The 14454-nt window shown below is 31.5% G+C and overlaps 1 long non-coding RNA gene across 2 annotated transcripts; it reads right to left on the minus strand.

Annotated features, from left to right (window-relative positions):
* Positions 1-223: 223 nt before the first annotated feature.
* LOC103499177 (uncharacterized) lies at positions 224-4438 on the minus strand. 2 transcript variants are annotated; one of them, XR_007820316.1, is made up of 5 exons: positions 4109-4438; positions 3857-3944; positions 1487-1971; positions 974-1065; positions 224-873 (listed from the first exon to the last, which is right to left on the minus strand). It is a non-coding gene; the product is annotated as an uncharacterized LOC103499177 (long non-coding RNA). The 2 variants fall into 2 exon arrangements; XR_001763940.2 differs by having other exon boundaries at positions 225-873; positions 1487-2115.
* Between the last annotated feature and the right edge of the window lie 10016 nt (positions 4439-14454).

Genomic DNA, 14454 nt, shown 5'->3' on the forward strand with positions numbered 1-14454 from the left:
ATTGTAATAAGCGATATCTTCACAATATTAAAATTTTAACAAATGATATGTATGATTCAAAAAGTGGTGACAATATTAAAATTGAACACAAGTTGTTTCTTAATTGATGATTATAGTTCCAATCCACTACTTGCTACCTCTTTTAGATAATTAGAGACTCCATCTTTTAAGGTGTAGATGTTTTGAAACCCTCTTTCCCTGACAAAGTGATAGGAAAGAAATAATTATATCTTCATGCCTACGGATTACTCATAGTTTTGCAAAGTATCTATTACAGGCTAAAGTTACATCAATAATATAAAGGCTTCTCCACTTTTTGGAAAGACAATCACACTGCAATATGTTAAATAGTTGCACAATTATAATTACCGAAGTTGTTAGGGAATATATAAATCTAGTTAGGGAGATGGAGATTAGGCATAATTTTGGGAGTTAGTAATCTTGGAGCAAAGATAACCCTCTCAAAAGGCTACCATCATTGCAAGTTCTCTTTATATCGCCATAGAATTTTAGTGCTGTTTCCTTATAACTAGAATCCTAATTCCTATCTATCAACGTGTACTAAACGTTATCAGTATTTGGGCATGGTCAATGAAAGCTGTATTTTTGTAAAATAAGAAAGTAGAAGAGAAATGAATCTTATAACCTAACTTTTACAGCAATTGAAGTTGTTTCTCAATTATCAAGCAAAAACTACGAATGCAAGTGCGTACTGTATCAGATTTTCATGTTTTATCTAAAGAAGGAAGAGATGAGAAAACTGAGTTAGCTTAGAATTGTCGAATATACATCACAACAGATACCCCCAGTGCAATACATCAATACCTCTGTCTTTTCTTTGTCAACATTCGCCAAAGGATCAGAAGCAGCATCCTAAAAAAGCATAAATTGGGACGAGACAATAACATTAACAAACAGAAATCACCACAGTTCTTAACTAAAGCTTTTCAAGTTTGCCAAAGGAATTGCTCACTTTGATGGGTCAAGTAAAGAAACATGTGAAAAATATCCTTCCAACTGGAGAAAAGAAAGCTTACAAGTTGGCGAATGTTCTCCTCACTCCCTCTGGATTAACAAATTAGAGGCTTAAAACTAAGTCATTCAAATAGTTGTCTTGTACAGAAATGTATTAATCTTTTTTAAAAAGAAATAGTGATTTTATTAATAATAGAGCATCCACAGTAGAAAAGCAAATCAAGTCTACAAAGAGTATATGAAGTCAAAAGAGAAAGCAAAGAAGAAAAAGAAAAACAAAGAAAACAGAACCTAACAAAGGAACAAGGCAGAAGAAAACAACATAAATAAGGGAAAATAGTCTAAGAAGCTACAATAAAGACCCCCAATTGCTACAAATAACTTAAAAAGGATCGTAAAAATGATTTTGAGAATGAGCACCAACAAGAAGCTTTGATCCTGGTAATTTCCAAATGGCTCAACCATGAAGAAAGTTATTTTGCTTACTTGTACAAGTGAGTATTTTGCTTACTTGCACAAGTGAGGGCTTATAACCCAACTTCAACTTTCGAAATGCATGGCCATCTATTGCTGGAGAAACTTGAACTAGGATATTCAAAAATCTGGGATCTTCTCTTAACAAGTTAGCATAAGCAAGAACATGTTTTTGATGGCCCACTATACTGAACCAACAATTGTATGATTAACATCAAAGCAAAATAGCAATGGATAGAAAATAAATAAGAGATGGTTAACGATTACAATGGATTGAGAAAGTAAAACAAGTGTCTTTAGGCATCTGATCTTGGTGTTTGAGATTCAAAGATTATATAGCATTATTTAACCAGAATTACAGAATAATATTCCACCTGTTTATATATATTACTGTTAACAAGCATCTGAAAATCTGGAGAATTCAAAATGGAAAAAAGATAGGAAACAAAAAAACAAAGAAAGAAACTGCGAGCCGGCAAGAAGAAGTGCCCACAAATATCAATTTCCACCTCTTTTGCAGCACTGAAACAAACAAGAAATGCTGCTATCGTAAATAAAATTAGAATATAACCTTGAGAGTCAAATCAACTTTCTTTGCACAAAAAGTATTGATGAAACATTCATTCTTTGCTAGCCCACATCAAACAACAGCAAAAGGCCCATCACCTAGCATTGAAAAATAGCTTGCATATGGTTTGAATTTTATCTTACTAGAGACATCAAATACATACCCCAACCAATAAGTTACCAACAAATACATTATTAGATTCTTCACTAAAATTGTTAAAAGAAACAGAGATGTTTGAAGTAATCAAATAAGTTTTGAAGACATTACATATCCATATATCATTGCAGCATTATATCAAACACCTTCTTGGCAACAAATTATATTGAGTTTCCCCTTAACCTCCTTTCTGCCTATTTTAACCCCAAGAAAGTGAGTTTTACCCCATCCTAATAATGTCATCAGAAAGATCAGACAATTGGAGGACATACATTCCATTTTCATATTTCCACAGACAAAGAATTGATTCTATGAGTTTTGTAAACACCCAAACGTTGTAAGGTCAGGCATAATATTCCGTGAGATTAGCTATCCTAAAGAAGCTGTAAGACCAAGGGGAGAGCTAAATCCATTGCAGTCTTTCCTGCCAAGACGTGGAAAAGCTCTCTTTTTTTTTTTCCAATGAAAGTTGATCTTTTACCCAAAGAAAGAAAAAATTGAAAAAGATGAAACCAGATGATGATGCTTTAACTCTAAAAAAAATTGAAAAAGAAGCCAACCGGATGAAGGTTAAGGTTTGGGGGTAGGAGAAAAGAGGAAAACACTTCGGGAGGGTGGGAGTTCTATTCATACTGTTTCATCAATAGAAGCCAACATTATTATTTTTTTTTCTTTTTTGGCATCTAAAAGTTAATAACTTATTTTGTACTTCGTACTTGGCAGAAAAAACTTGTAAACCTTAAGTTATACTCTGAAGAAGAAGCATACAACAACACACTTTGTTTTCTTGAATTCTTAGCACTTCATGATGAACCATTGCCTAGGAAACATAGTTACGAATAACCAATAGTAACTTCATAAGCCAAGCCTCTCGTAGGTCCATTAATTTAATAGGAGACCCAAAGGATCTTCTCTCCTATCATCTACCATCAAACGAATAATAAACAAAGTTATACAAGATACGAATCAATGATGCCACTTCAAGAACTGAATTTATGAAAAAGTGATCAATTGACCATTTTGAAGTAATAAAGATACAATTGATGACACTTAAAATACATCTTCTTGTTTCCTATATATGCCCTATTCTCATGCATTAAGATTGGATCGCCCTCTCTCTATCAAAATTTTCACACACATAAACCATGCATTAAAGCGTGGAGGGACCAAACATTTTCCTCGAGGATAGAAAATGCTCTTTAATGCCCTATTAAGCATAGTTGAACCATTATTAACACAGTCTAATTAAAAACTAAAAAAAATTTGTTTTATATATCTTAAATCGGAATTTGGAAAATCGGAATTTGCTTAGTAAAAAAGAATTCCCAAGCTCAAGTAAAGAAAAAGAAAGTTATATATATAATTGTAGAAAATAAAAAAGAAAAAGAAAAAGAAATCTATTTTAGGTCTTAAATTCTGATCTCTCTGCCATCAAACCACAAACTAGAGCTTAGTAGAACAGTCTCAGTGTTTGTATTTTCACTTTTGGAGGTCAAATCTAAATCCCTCATCGATGGAATGGAACATCTTAATTTCTTCTCGTTTTAAATTGCTTATTTATTTATTTATCAACATTTTCTCCCCTCTTATTCTTTGGTGAACTGAGATTGGAAAAACAAATTGGGTTTTGTTTTAATTACAGAGAAGTACACAAATATTTATGACGGGAGGACAAGGGGATACCAAAATGGGATTGAGGCGGTGTCTGGATCAAATAATCCAAGACAAGAGACGGCAGCACCACCACCGGAAGCGAGTGGTCTGGTGGGTTCTGCAGCGGAGGCATGGAAGATGAAGAAGGGGAGACCGAGGAAGTTCCATAAAAAAGAAAGTTAGAAAATTGTTCTGTTTCATAACACATAATAAAATAAAATAAAAAGGAGAAGGAAAACAAAGAAGAAAAAGACCGACATTAGACATGCAGAAAGTATATACCTCAACCAATAAGTTTCCGGAATAGCAGTCGTGGCCACAATCTCCTCTTCGTCATGATGGCCTGCACGACTGGAACCTACTTCTCCTCTTCGTCACCGCGGCCAACACGAAGGCATCCACAGCCACGATCGCCACCACGATCTCTACCACCGAAGCCTCTACCAAAGCCGTCGCGGTCTCCTCCTCATTCAACCATGATTAGGGTTATTGTAGAAGTTACGGTGAAATTGGAGTGACAGGAGTTTGAGAGTGTATGAGTTTGAAAGAATTGGGGAAGGGGAAGAAGATTGAGTTTTTGTAGGTATTTGGAGAAAAAGTCAAAATTTGGGGAAAGCGGGAAAAGTGTAGGAAAGGAAAGAAAACAAATGTTTATAATTTTATTATTTATATTCAATGACAATTAAAAATTGTCATAAATTTATAACACTTTAAAATTGTCATAAAAACTTTAAATATGAAAATTTTGGTCTTTTCTTGTAAAAAAGGCGTTTTTTTTATAACATTTATGACATTTGTTTTTGATTATATTCCACCGTCGTACAAATCCATTTTTGTTGTAGTGGAAAAAGTCCACACACCAACCATGAAAAATACAAAAAAATGCCTCGTTAACCATGCCATGTATAATATATTTGGTATTGTACAATATCTTTTAGATTTGGCTATACACGATCTAGATTTGTTCGTTTAGATTTGACTGATTTATTTTTTCAATTCATCGTTTAATTTGGTACTATCGTTTAAATTTAGCTACATGTTTAGATTTGATCGTCTAGATTTGGCTCCAAATCTAAACGATTTTTTTTTCAAAATTTGGTACTCAATCGTTTAGATTTGGCTGAATGAATTTTTTCAAGATTCTTTTAGTACAAGACCGTTTAAATTTAGCTAAACGATTTTTTTAAATTCTTTTGATATATGATCATTTTGTCATCATTTTTTTTTACACGATCATTTAGATTTGTTTACAAGATCGTTTATTTTTTCAAGATTGTTTTGTACGCGATTGTTTAGATTTGGTCAAACGATTTTTTTTAATTCTTTTGGTACACGATCATTTAGATTTGTATATATGATCATTTATCTTTTTTTATTTAAAAAGGAAAAGAAGAAACGATGGAAAGAAAATTACAACGAAAAAAAGAGAAAAAAAGAAGAAAGAGGATGGAAAGAAATTGCAGCGAAAAAGAAAGAAAAAGAAGAAAGACGATAAAAAAATCGGAGCGAGGAGGAAAAGAAAGATGGAAAGACAAACCTGAAATATTTAAAAGATAACTAAGTTAATACATTTTTTTATATGAATAGTAAATAGTTCAGTGATTTGTTATATTTATAAAAATTAACATGAGTAAAAGTAATTATTTTAAATCGGCACGAAAGTTTGGGAAAAAATAAGAAATTAGGAAATATATGTATTTGTGAATTCGTGGGACGCGGGAGGAATAGTTAAAGAGATCGCCAAACACGTTTCCAAGTATTTTAAAAAAAGAAAATGTTTGTTGAATTAAAACTATTTTATATACTTAAAAAAATCAATTCAAAAATATGTTTGATACACCTACCATATGTTTGACTTTGGTCAAACATACTTTTCAATTGTTTTTGACAAAGCTTTCAGATTTTTTTTTTTTTTTTTTTTTTTTTTTTTAAAAATTATTATTATTACACTATTTCCCTCTTAAATACCATATAAATCAAATATATTTAGTTCACGCATCAACTTGAATGTCCTTTTTATTGATTAAAACATTAGATAATTAATACACCCCTAATTAAGAAAACAAAAAACAAAACCAACCACAAGAGAGGTTAAACATATATATAGTCATAATGTTTGAATATTTTTCTATATAATTTAGCTTTTAATGTTTATTAAATTTTAATGCAGCCCCAAAAAGTCAATAAAGCTCGAATTTTCTGCAAACTTCTTAGAAATTCAAACAAAGAATTGTAATATTTATTTTCCTCTAAATCTTATCCATCTATGATGAACTTATTCTCATAAATTTTTAAGATTAAGAATTATAAATTAAATTGAAAAATATTATAACATAGTTAATATGTAATATAGCAAACTTTTTGTACGTTAGAAACGTAAGGAAGTTTCCAACAACTAATTAAAACTATCCAATTAATTGAATACTAACTTTTCCCTGTTTCTTGTTTAAAAAAGAGATTATATTAGAAGGTTGTAATAGAGTGTGTAGGTTTCATGTGGAGTTTGGTTCCTCTCCGAGTGGAGCGACAAACAATAGTGTTTGGTTCAAGTGCAAATTAAAGGTCAACATTTAATATATATAAGGTTGATTTAGGATTGCAGAAAGTGGTGCAGATTGCGAACTTAATATTATAAGTACATTCCGAAGAGGAAAAAAGATCTTTGAAAATATCAATAAAAGAAACGACATTGGCTCCGGAGAGAATTGTGATAGAAGAAACGCTAGATATCATAATATGTTCCCAAAAAGATAACATGTTCGTGAGAGGGTTGTAGTTTATTAAAAAGGGAATCCAACAACCAAAATCTTTTATTATGTTCAATTTTGTACCATACAAAACAATAGGGGCATGCATAAGGTGAAAGAGATCAAGTTGAATCACATTCTCTGATCTCTTGGAAGAATTAAAAATTTTAACTGTTCATGTGGAGACATGTGAGTGGAAGTATCCTATATAAAGATTTTGTATAAGACCAAACTGTAAAAATAATAAATCTTTCTTTGTAAATTTGTTAATTGATGAGATTAATGTTTCCAAGGATAATCAGTGTTGCTCATCTTTTGATTTGCAAGCGTGAAAGTGACCACTGACTCAATAAGATTTATCATTTTGGAACTTGATTGAATAGAACTAATTGGAACATAACTTCACAAGATGAAATTCACTCTTTATATCGCATAGAGTAAATAGATGAGTAGCTTCTTTAATTACTGACTCCAGGATTTAAACAAGGAGTCGCCTCACCCTCTCACTAGCTCAAGAGGGACGTAGTTTATAGTTGGAATATAACAAAGTGTTTAGTAGAGGAATCAAGAGTACTTTAAATAAGTTTGCAATGGGGTCAAATGTCTCTCATATCACTATAGTTACAAACAATTTGTGAAGGAGTGACTTGCTTATACTAATTATATCTATGGATAAAACTTGTCATTCAATGCATTACAGATCAACTATGGATTCATAGTGGTCTGCCATATAGTTAATGAATTAATTAAAAAAGTTAGTTAATTAATATTGTATCGTTAAAACTTGTAATTTATAGGTCCATAAGATTCTCTTGTTAACTCAATACGAACTAACAAAGATCAAATATGTTGAAAATAATTGTAAGGCATTCAAATATATGTGGAAAAATATTAATTTTGTTCAATACAATTAATACAAGTTTTATTATAGAGTTTATTAGATTCAAATTTATAACTTTATAATATGAAGAATTAATTATTTGAAAGAGATTTAAATAAATAGATTATTTGATATGAACGAGTCTCGAATTAAATACATAATGGAATAATTAATTTACACTACAAGAAATTGGGGTTCTTCCGATGCAGAGGAAGACGTCGTTAAAAAAATAGTCGGGAATAGCTGTCTTCCAACGCCAAGCGTTAGACGTCGGGAGCAAAAGCAATAGCTCAGTCTTCCAATGTACAAATCATGCCAAAATTACGAGAAGATTCGCAAGTGTCACACTACAAGAAGGAGGAGATATGCCGACGCAATACTATGTCGGTAGAGGCTACGCCGACGTCCAAACCAACATCAGCAAGGACGTCGTGAGAAATGCATCGACGTCGCCTCTCCCGACATGATAATGGACGACATCGGCAAAGGTTACTATCGACGCACTCTTCGCCGATATGGTCAACACGTCGGCAGTGAGGAACTACTGACGCGTGTTAACAGCGTCGCAAATACCTTATTGTCGATGTCGCCGTGTACGTCAGCGTTGTCTAGTACACAGTGTCGGCATTGCTATCAGATTTAATTTTTTTTATTAATTAACGTAAAATTAATTTACTTCTAATTTTTATTAATTAATGTAAACTTAATAAAAATTATTAAAATTCCAAATTGAATTAGAAATGACATAAAATTGAAAAAAGATTACAAAAATACCAAATCAAATTTATTATTAATTGAAATATTAAAAAAGTACATGTTCTAGGTAGCTCAAATATAAATTACATCAATAATACAAAGTAAAAATAAAAACTTAAAAATAATTCAAAGCGCCGACGCTAGTTTCTCAACTCCTGCACATTGCCTCAACATCATTGTAACTAGTATGATCATAAGGATATAGGCAGAATATGCAAAGAGGGAAGTTGAACATTATTACAAGTTGCGCCAAGACAAACACAAGGTTGCTTCAAACAGGAACAACACTTACTTTGGTGGTTTCAGAAAATTGATTGGGAAGAGAGTTGTAGAAAATGAGAAGATCGAGAACCGAATAGGTAAGTCATAGAAAGTTTCTCACTTGCATATTACCTAATATGCAAGCAAGAAACTTTCTATGACTTACCTGTTCGGTTACTGCTCCTCTCTTCCTAATCATTTTTTTGTACCACCAGAGTTAGGGTTCTTTTTGTTTTAACCAACCTCGTGTTTTTCCTGACACAGCCCATAATAATGTCCAACTACCCTCTTTGCACATGTTGCCATGTCTCTATGACCAAACTATGTATAATAATGTTTAACTTCCCTTCCTCTGTTTGAGTTCCTCCATTGCACATAATGCTAAAATACACAAGTTTGATATCAATACAACATAACATACATTTGTAGGAAATAACAGAACAACCATCAATATACATTCAAAAGCATCAACATACATACAACATAACAACCATCAACATATATTCAAAAGCATCAATATACAATCAAAAGCATTAACATACAACATAACAACCATCAACATACATACAACAGAACAACCATCAACATACATTTAAAAGCATCAATATACATTCAACAACATCAACATACATTCAACAACATAAACAGACATTCAACAATATAAATATATATACAACAAAACCCAATGTCCAGATTTGCAATTTCCTCAACGTCCATATTTGAAATGTCCATACACGACATCCCATTTTCTTTGTTCTTTTTCTTTTTAGTTGAATGAATGGCTAATGCCTATTTGTGACCTAATGAAACATAGTGTACTTACAACCTATGCAAACTAAACGACTTGTGGTTATATCCCTCGTTCTCTACTGAATATAAGTTATAGATTTATCATTAGTTTGAAACAAAAATATAAACTAAAATTTAAATCGTTTGAAACCGAAAATGGAAGAACGACGGCGAGGGAGACATCATTAGTTTGAAACAAAAATGCAAACTTCTCCTCTTTTCGAAGACGTCGGAGCACGACAGATGGATGAGACGCAATGAAGACGTGGATCTCCGATGACAATTGTGTGTGATGAAGAAGACGAACAGAGAGAGACTTGCCGGTTAGACAAAGAGAGATGAAGACAGAGAGAGGCTCGTCGATCAGACAGAGAGAGATGAAGACGAGACAGATAGAGAGAGACGAAGATAGTTTATTCTTCGAAATTTCAGTTTTGTCTTTTAGAGAACTGAAACGAAATATATAGGGGAACTCCTGACGTCGTTATCTATTTGTCGAAAATAGTTAGACAAAGCCCCAACGAATCACTAATATTATCAAGAGTAGGTAAACCATTCCCGACACTCCATGCATGGCGTCAGGGATCTTGCTCTAGCACATAATTAATGTTCGAGTTTATCCCGACATCTCGTGCAACCTGTTGGGAACTATATACCTATTTCCGATGCCATGCATGAAGCATCGGGGATCTTGCTCTGACACATAATAAATGTTCGAGTTTATCCCAACGTCCCGTGCAATGCTTCGAGAACTATATTCCTATTTTCGATGCATGTTTGAGAAGTGTCGGGACTGACTTCTTTTTTCTCGATGTTTTTCATGACACGTCGGGCAAAGATGATATTAAAATAATGTTTTTCACCGTGTTCCAACGTATGGTTCACAACATTAGGAATAGCTATTTATCCAAACGTTCCATCGTTCAATATCGTGTTGTGCATCGAAAAAACCTCAATTTCTTGTAGTGTCATTGGGATAGAGTGCAGTTACATTCTAAGGCAGATTCTCGCACTTAATGTGCACCTTTTTTTAGCATAAGGCCACTCCAAAAGAATGATCAAAGTGCAGCTACGCTATTTCGAAGTGGTTGTGCTCCGACTGATATAAATGCAATGTATTGCCAGATTTATGTCATTTTAGCTAAGTCCGATTTTGACACCTTTAACTCCATTTTCTTTGTATTTTCTTCCTTCCAATACCCAACTTCTTTATTTATGTTTATTATCATCTTGAAGACTCATCTTGCCATATTACAAGTGCCCAAATATGTACTTTAATTTCTAGCTTGGAATAGGATTGAAACCCTTGAAATCTTGGTTATGAGAATTTGTTTAATTATCTTCTTTAATGTGTTGTTTTTTTTTTGTTGCTGACATTGTTGTATTCTTGAATGTAAGCATTGAGTGTTTGGGTTTTTGGCCTAACTCTCATTTATTCTTTGAATGTCATCGCAATTTCTCTTCATGTTTCATTATCTCAAGGGTACAAGTTAAAGCTTGCTTGTTGTTAAATTTAGGTTATTTATAATATATCTATTTCACAAACGTAATGCATGTGATTAAATAATTTCAAGAACTAATTGATCGTAAAGGGTTATCTACTTATTTAATCAACTTTGTTGGAATTATTTTTTCAAAAAGAATTAAATTAGATTCTTTTTATTTAAAAAGAAGATAAAAGATTTTTTTTAGTTAATTAAAAGAAAGATAAAAGATATTTATTTAAAGAAGAAGGTAAAAGAATTTCTTTATATTTAAGAATCTTTTATAGTAAAAAGGGGTTCTTCCATTTCCTTCAAAGAAAAAGACTTTCTTGGCTCTTTAAAAGGAGAAGCTCTCTGAATGTAAAATTCATTCTTCGTAGCTACTATTCAGAAGTTTATATTTTTGTTGGTGAAGAATCTATATGAAGGTAAACTGGTTACCTTCTTTATTTTATGAAGAATTCTTGATATCTACATTAGTGGTTCTATTGTATTCGGGATAAGAGATGTAAAGAAGACTATTTTACAGGACAGCCTGGTCATCTTCATTAGATTCAAATACAATTCAGGTGAGTTTTATTATTTGTATACTCATTTGAATCTTAATAAAATTTGCTTATCTAAGCTAGAAAAGCTCTTCAAACGTAGGTGAGTTCATCGAACTCGGTTAACAAAACTTCTTGTTTTCTCTTACTTTATTTATCTTTTTTCTCCTTTAGTTATTCCTCCGGTTGTTAACTAAAGTAAATGTTGCTGATGAAAGGAAATACATTAGAACTAAGATAGGAAAACTGCAGTGAGTGGGAAACCCATTTAGGGAAATTAAAATTGTAGCTTGGGCTTTTAAAGTATAGTACATACAGCAAAAAATTCAATTTTTCATTTTAATTCTTTTTCCATATTCTCATTTTGCCCTCAAGTCTTTCTCCTCCTCACAGTGCTTTCGTGTTTAAACCCAATTTATCTCTCTCACTCTCACATTTCCAAAACGAAACAAGCTATTTTAGAATGGTGGCCAACAAGTAGTAATATAAAGAGAAAGACAAAGACAAAGAAGGCAAGTGTTAGAGAGAGAAAAATGAAGAGAGAGAGCTCAACGATCGAACGTATAGTAGTGGCCGACGAAGGTAAGAAGCTGGGGACGTTGGTTCTTCTTCTAAGAGAAAATTATTTAAATTAAGAAAGATGTTTTGCTTTTTATTTTTTCTTTTATCAGATAGCAATCACACGTAAATCAAATTTCAATTCATTTTAATGATAATTTGGAGTAGTGGAACACAAGGACTTTTACCTTATTGATTTGTGATTTCTAGGTTGTTATTATTATGTAGACATGGTGAGGGTAAGTTTGTGAATGAATTAGGGTATTTTGATTGGGGTTGGGGTAATTTTAATTTGGAAAAAGAAAATTAAATATTAGAGACAGGAAGCTAATTATTTTAAAATGTTAGGTGTTTGTCAGTTGTTTGGGAAGGTGGAGTTGTAGTAACCTAAAGTGTAATGGTTTGACAAATTCATGGATTAAGGAGGTGTCATGATTAGGCTACATGTCCATTACGTAACAACAACTCTATGTAAGCCATCAAAATTATTACTCCTCACAAAATGTCAAAACCACTACTTCTACTTACTACTCTCTCCTACCCAATTTTCATCTTTGACAGCTTACTCACTTAGGCTCCATTTGGCATTCACTTAGCTGCATCTAAAAGTCATACCCTTTCTTACGTTTGGTAACATAAAACATATTTAAATTAACTTATCTGTTAGAATCACTTTTAAAAACATGTTAATTTTAAACATACTTTCAAACCAGCATCTTTATCAGTTTTTAGATTCTCCTAACATGGCCTAGAATTTTTAATTAATATTTTAGTTTTTCATTTTATACTTTCATAATAAAATTTGTTCATATATATTTATTTATTTATTTTTCCACCGGTCAAATCTAGCTATCTATTTTCTACCGAGTTAAATACATTAATTTTAAAATTGGAAATTTGTCAAAAATGATAAATTTGACAAAATATTTACAAAATATAGTAAAATTTTAGATTCTAACAATGATGAGAACAAGTAATTCTTCGCATATTTATAGCTTTTACACATGCATAAATCTATTTTGCAAAATCAAATTCACTTCATCATAATTAAGTGAGAGATGTGGAATAAATATGTGATGAACACCTATTTAAGCAAGGGTCTTATTCATGTAAAACCACCAAAATAGGAAATTACCACTAAATGTAGGATATTTCCACTAATATAGTCAAAAGTCAACAAGTTCATGCTCATATAGTCAATATTTGACTTTTAAATTTTAAAAGTTTCAATTTTTTCATTTAAGTTCCAAATTCAAAATTAATTCAAAATAACTAATTCTAAATTTGAATAGGGATCTTTTCAAAAATATAAAAAATTTACCCCGTATAAAATAATTTCGAAAATGGAAAAAGCCCAGAGGCCCACCGTGTAAAATATCATCAAAAATGTCTCGTCAACAATGCACGCAATATATTTGGTAACGCGATATGGTATACGATCGTTTAGATTTAACTATTATTTGGTACATGATCGTCTAGATTTTTTTTTAATTTTATCGTTTAATTTGGTTACACGATCGTTTAGATTTGACTACCCAAATCTAAACTATTTTTTTTCAAAATTTGTTTACAATCGTTTAGATTAGCTATTTAATCGTTTAGATTTGGAACCCCAAATCTTTACTATTTTTTCAAAATTTGGTATACAATCGTTTAGATTTGGCTACACGATCGTTTAGATTTGGCTATCCCAAATCTAAACGATTTTTTTTTTTCAAAATTTGGTATAAACGATTTTTTTTCAATATTCTTTATACATAATCTTTTAGTTTTGCTTACCCTAATTTAAATGCCTAACCAATTTTTTTAAGATTATTTAATTTGATTACCTAATCTAAATGTAAAAAAGAAAAGAAGAAAGATGATAAGATGCATGTAGTGAATAAAAAAAAAAGAAAAAAAAGAAAGATGAAGAAAGACATGCACACATACCTAAAAAAAGAAGATAGAAAGAAATAGATTTGGTTAGAAAAAATTGCATGAAGAGTACAGAGGAATACGATAAAAAAATCGCAGAGAAGAGAAAAAGATGGAAGGGCGAAGAGAAAAAGATGGAAGGACAAATTTGGAATAATTAAAAAATCGCTAAATTTATGGGTTTTGTTACACGGGTCGTAAATATTTTAGTAGTTTGTTTTATATTTAGAAAAGTTTTCCATTCGAATACTTAATTAAAAAATTTAATTAATTAGTGTTTTAACAATATGAAAACTCGATCAATCTAATTGACTTACTTTGAATCTTTGTTCAAATTTCTAATATTTCAACATATTTAAATATCGTTTATCTCTCTTTGCAAAGTTGTTATATCGAATGTATTTTATTATTTTACTCTCAAACTAAATTTGAACAATTTGAATTTTCGATCACATTATTCTAAGGTTAATTCTAAAATCATGTCTCGATCCTCTATGCGATGGAATGAAGATGCGACCACCTAGACGTTCTATGAGAGATTCTCCACAAAGTAACATGTAGAACACCTAGTGGGCGAAGTTCAAAGACAACACGAAGAAATAAGACGCAAGATGAAGATGTGGAGAGTAAATGATGAAAATTTCATTAATTAATACTTCAAAGATAAGTATATTTGGTACCTCTTACAACA

The sequence above is a fragment of the Cucumis melo genome, chromosome 4 (genome assembly GCF_025177605.1).
Source record: "Cucumis melo cultivar AY chromosome 4, USDA_Cmelo_AY_1.0, whole genome shotgun sequence".
NCBI classification, from domain to species: domain Eukaryota; kingdom Viridiplantae; phylum Streptophyta; class Magnoliopsida; order Cucurbitales; family Cucurbitaceae; genus Cucumis; species Cucumis melo.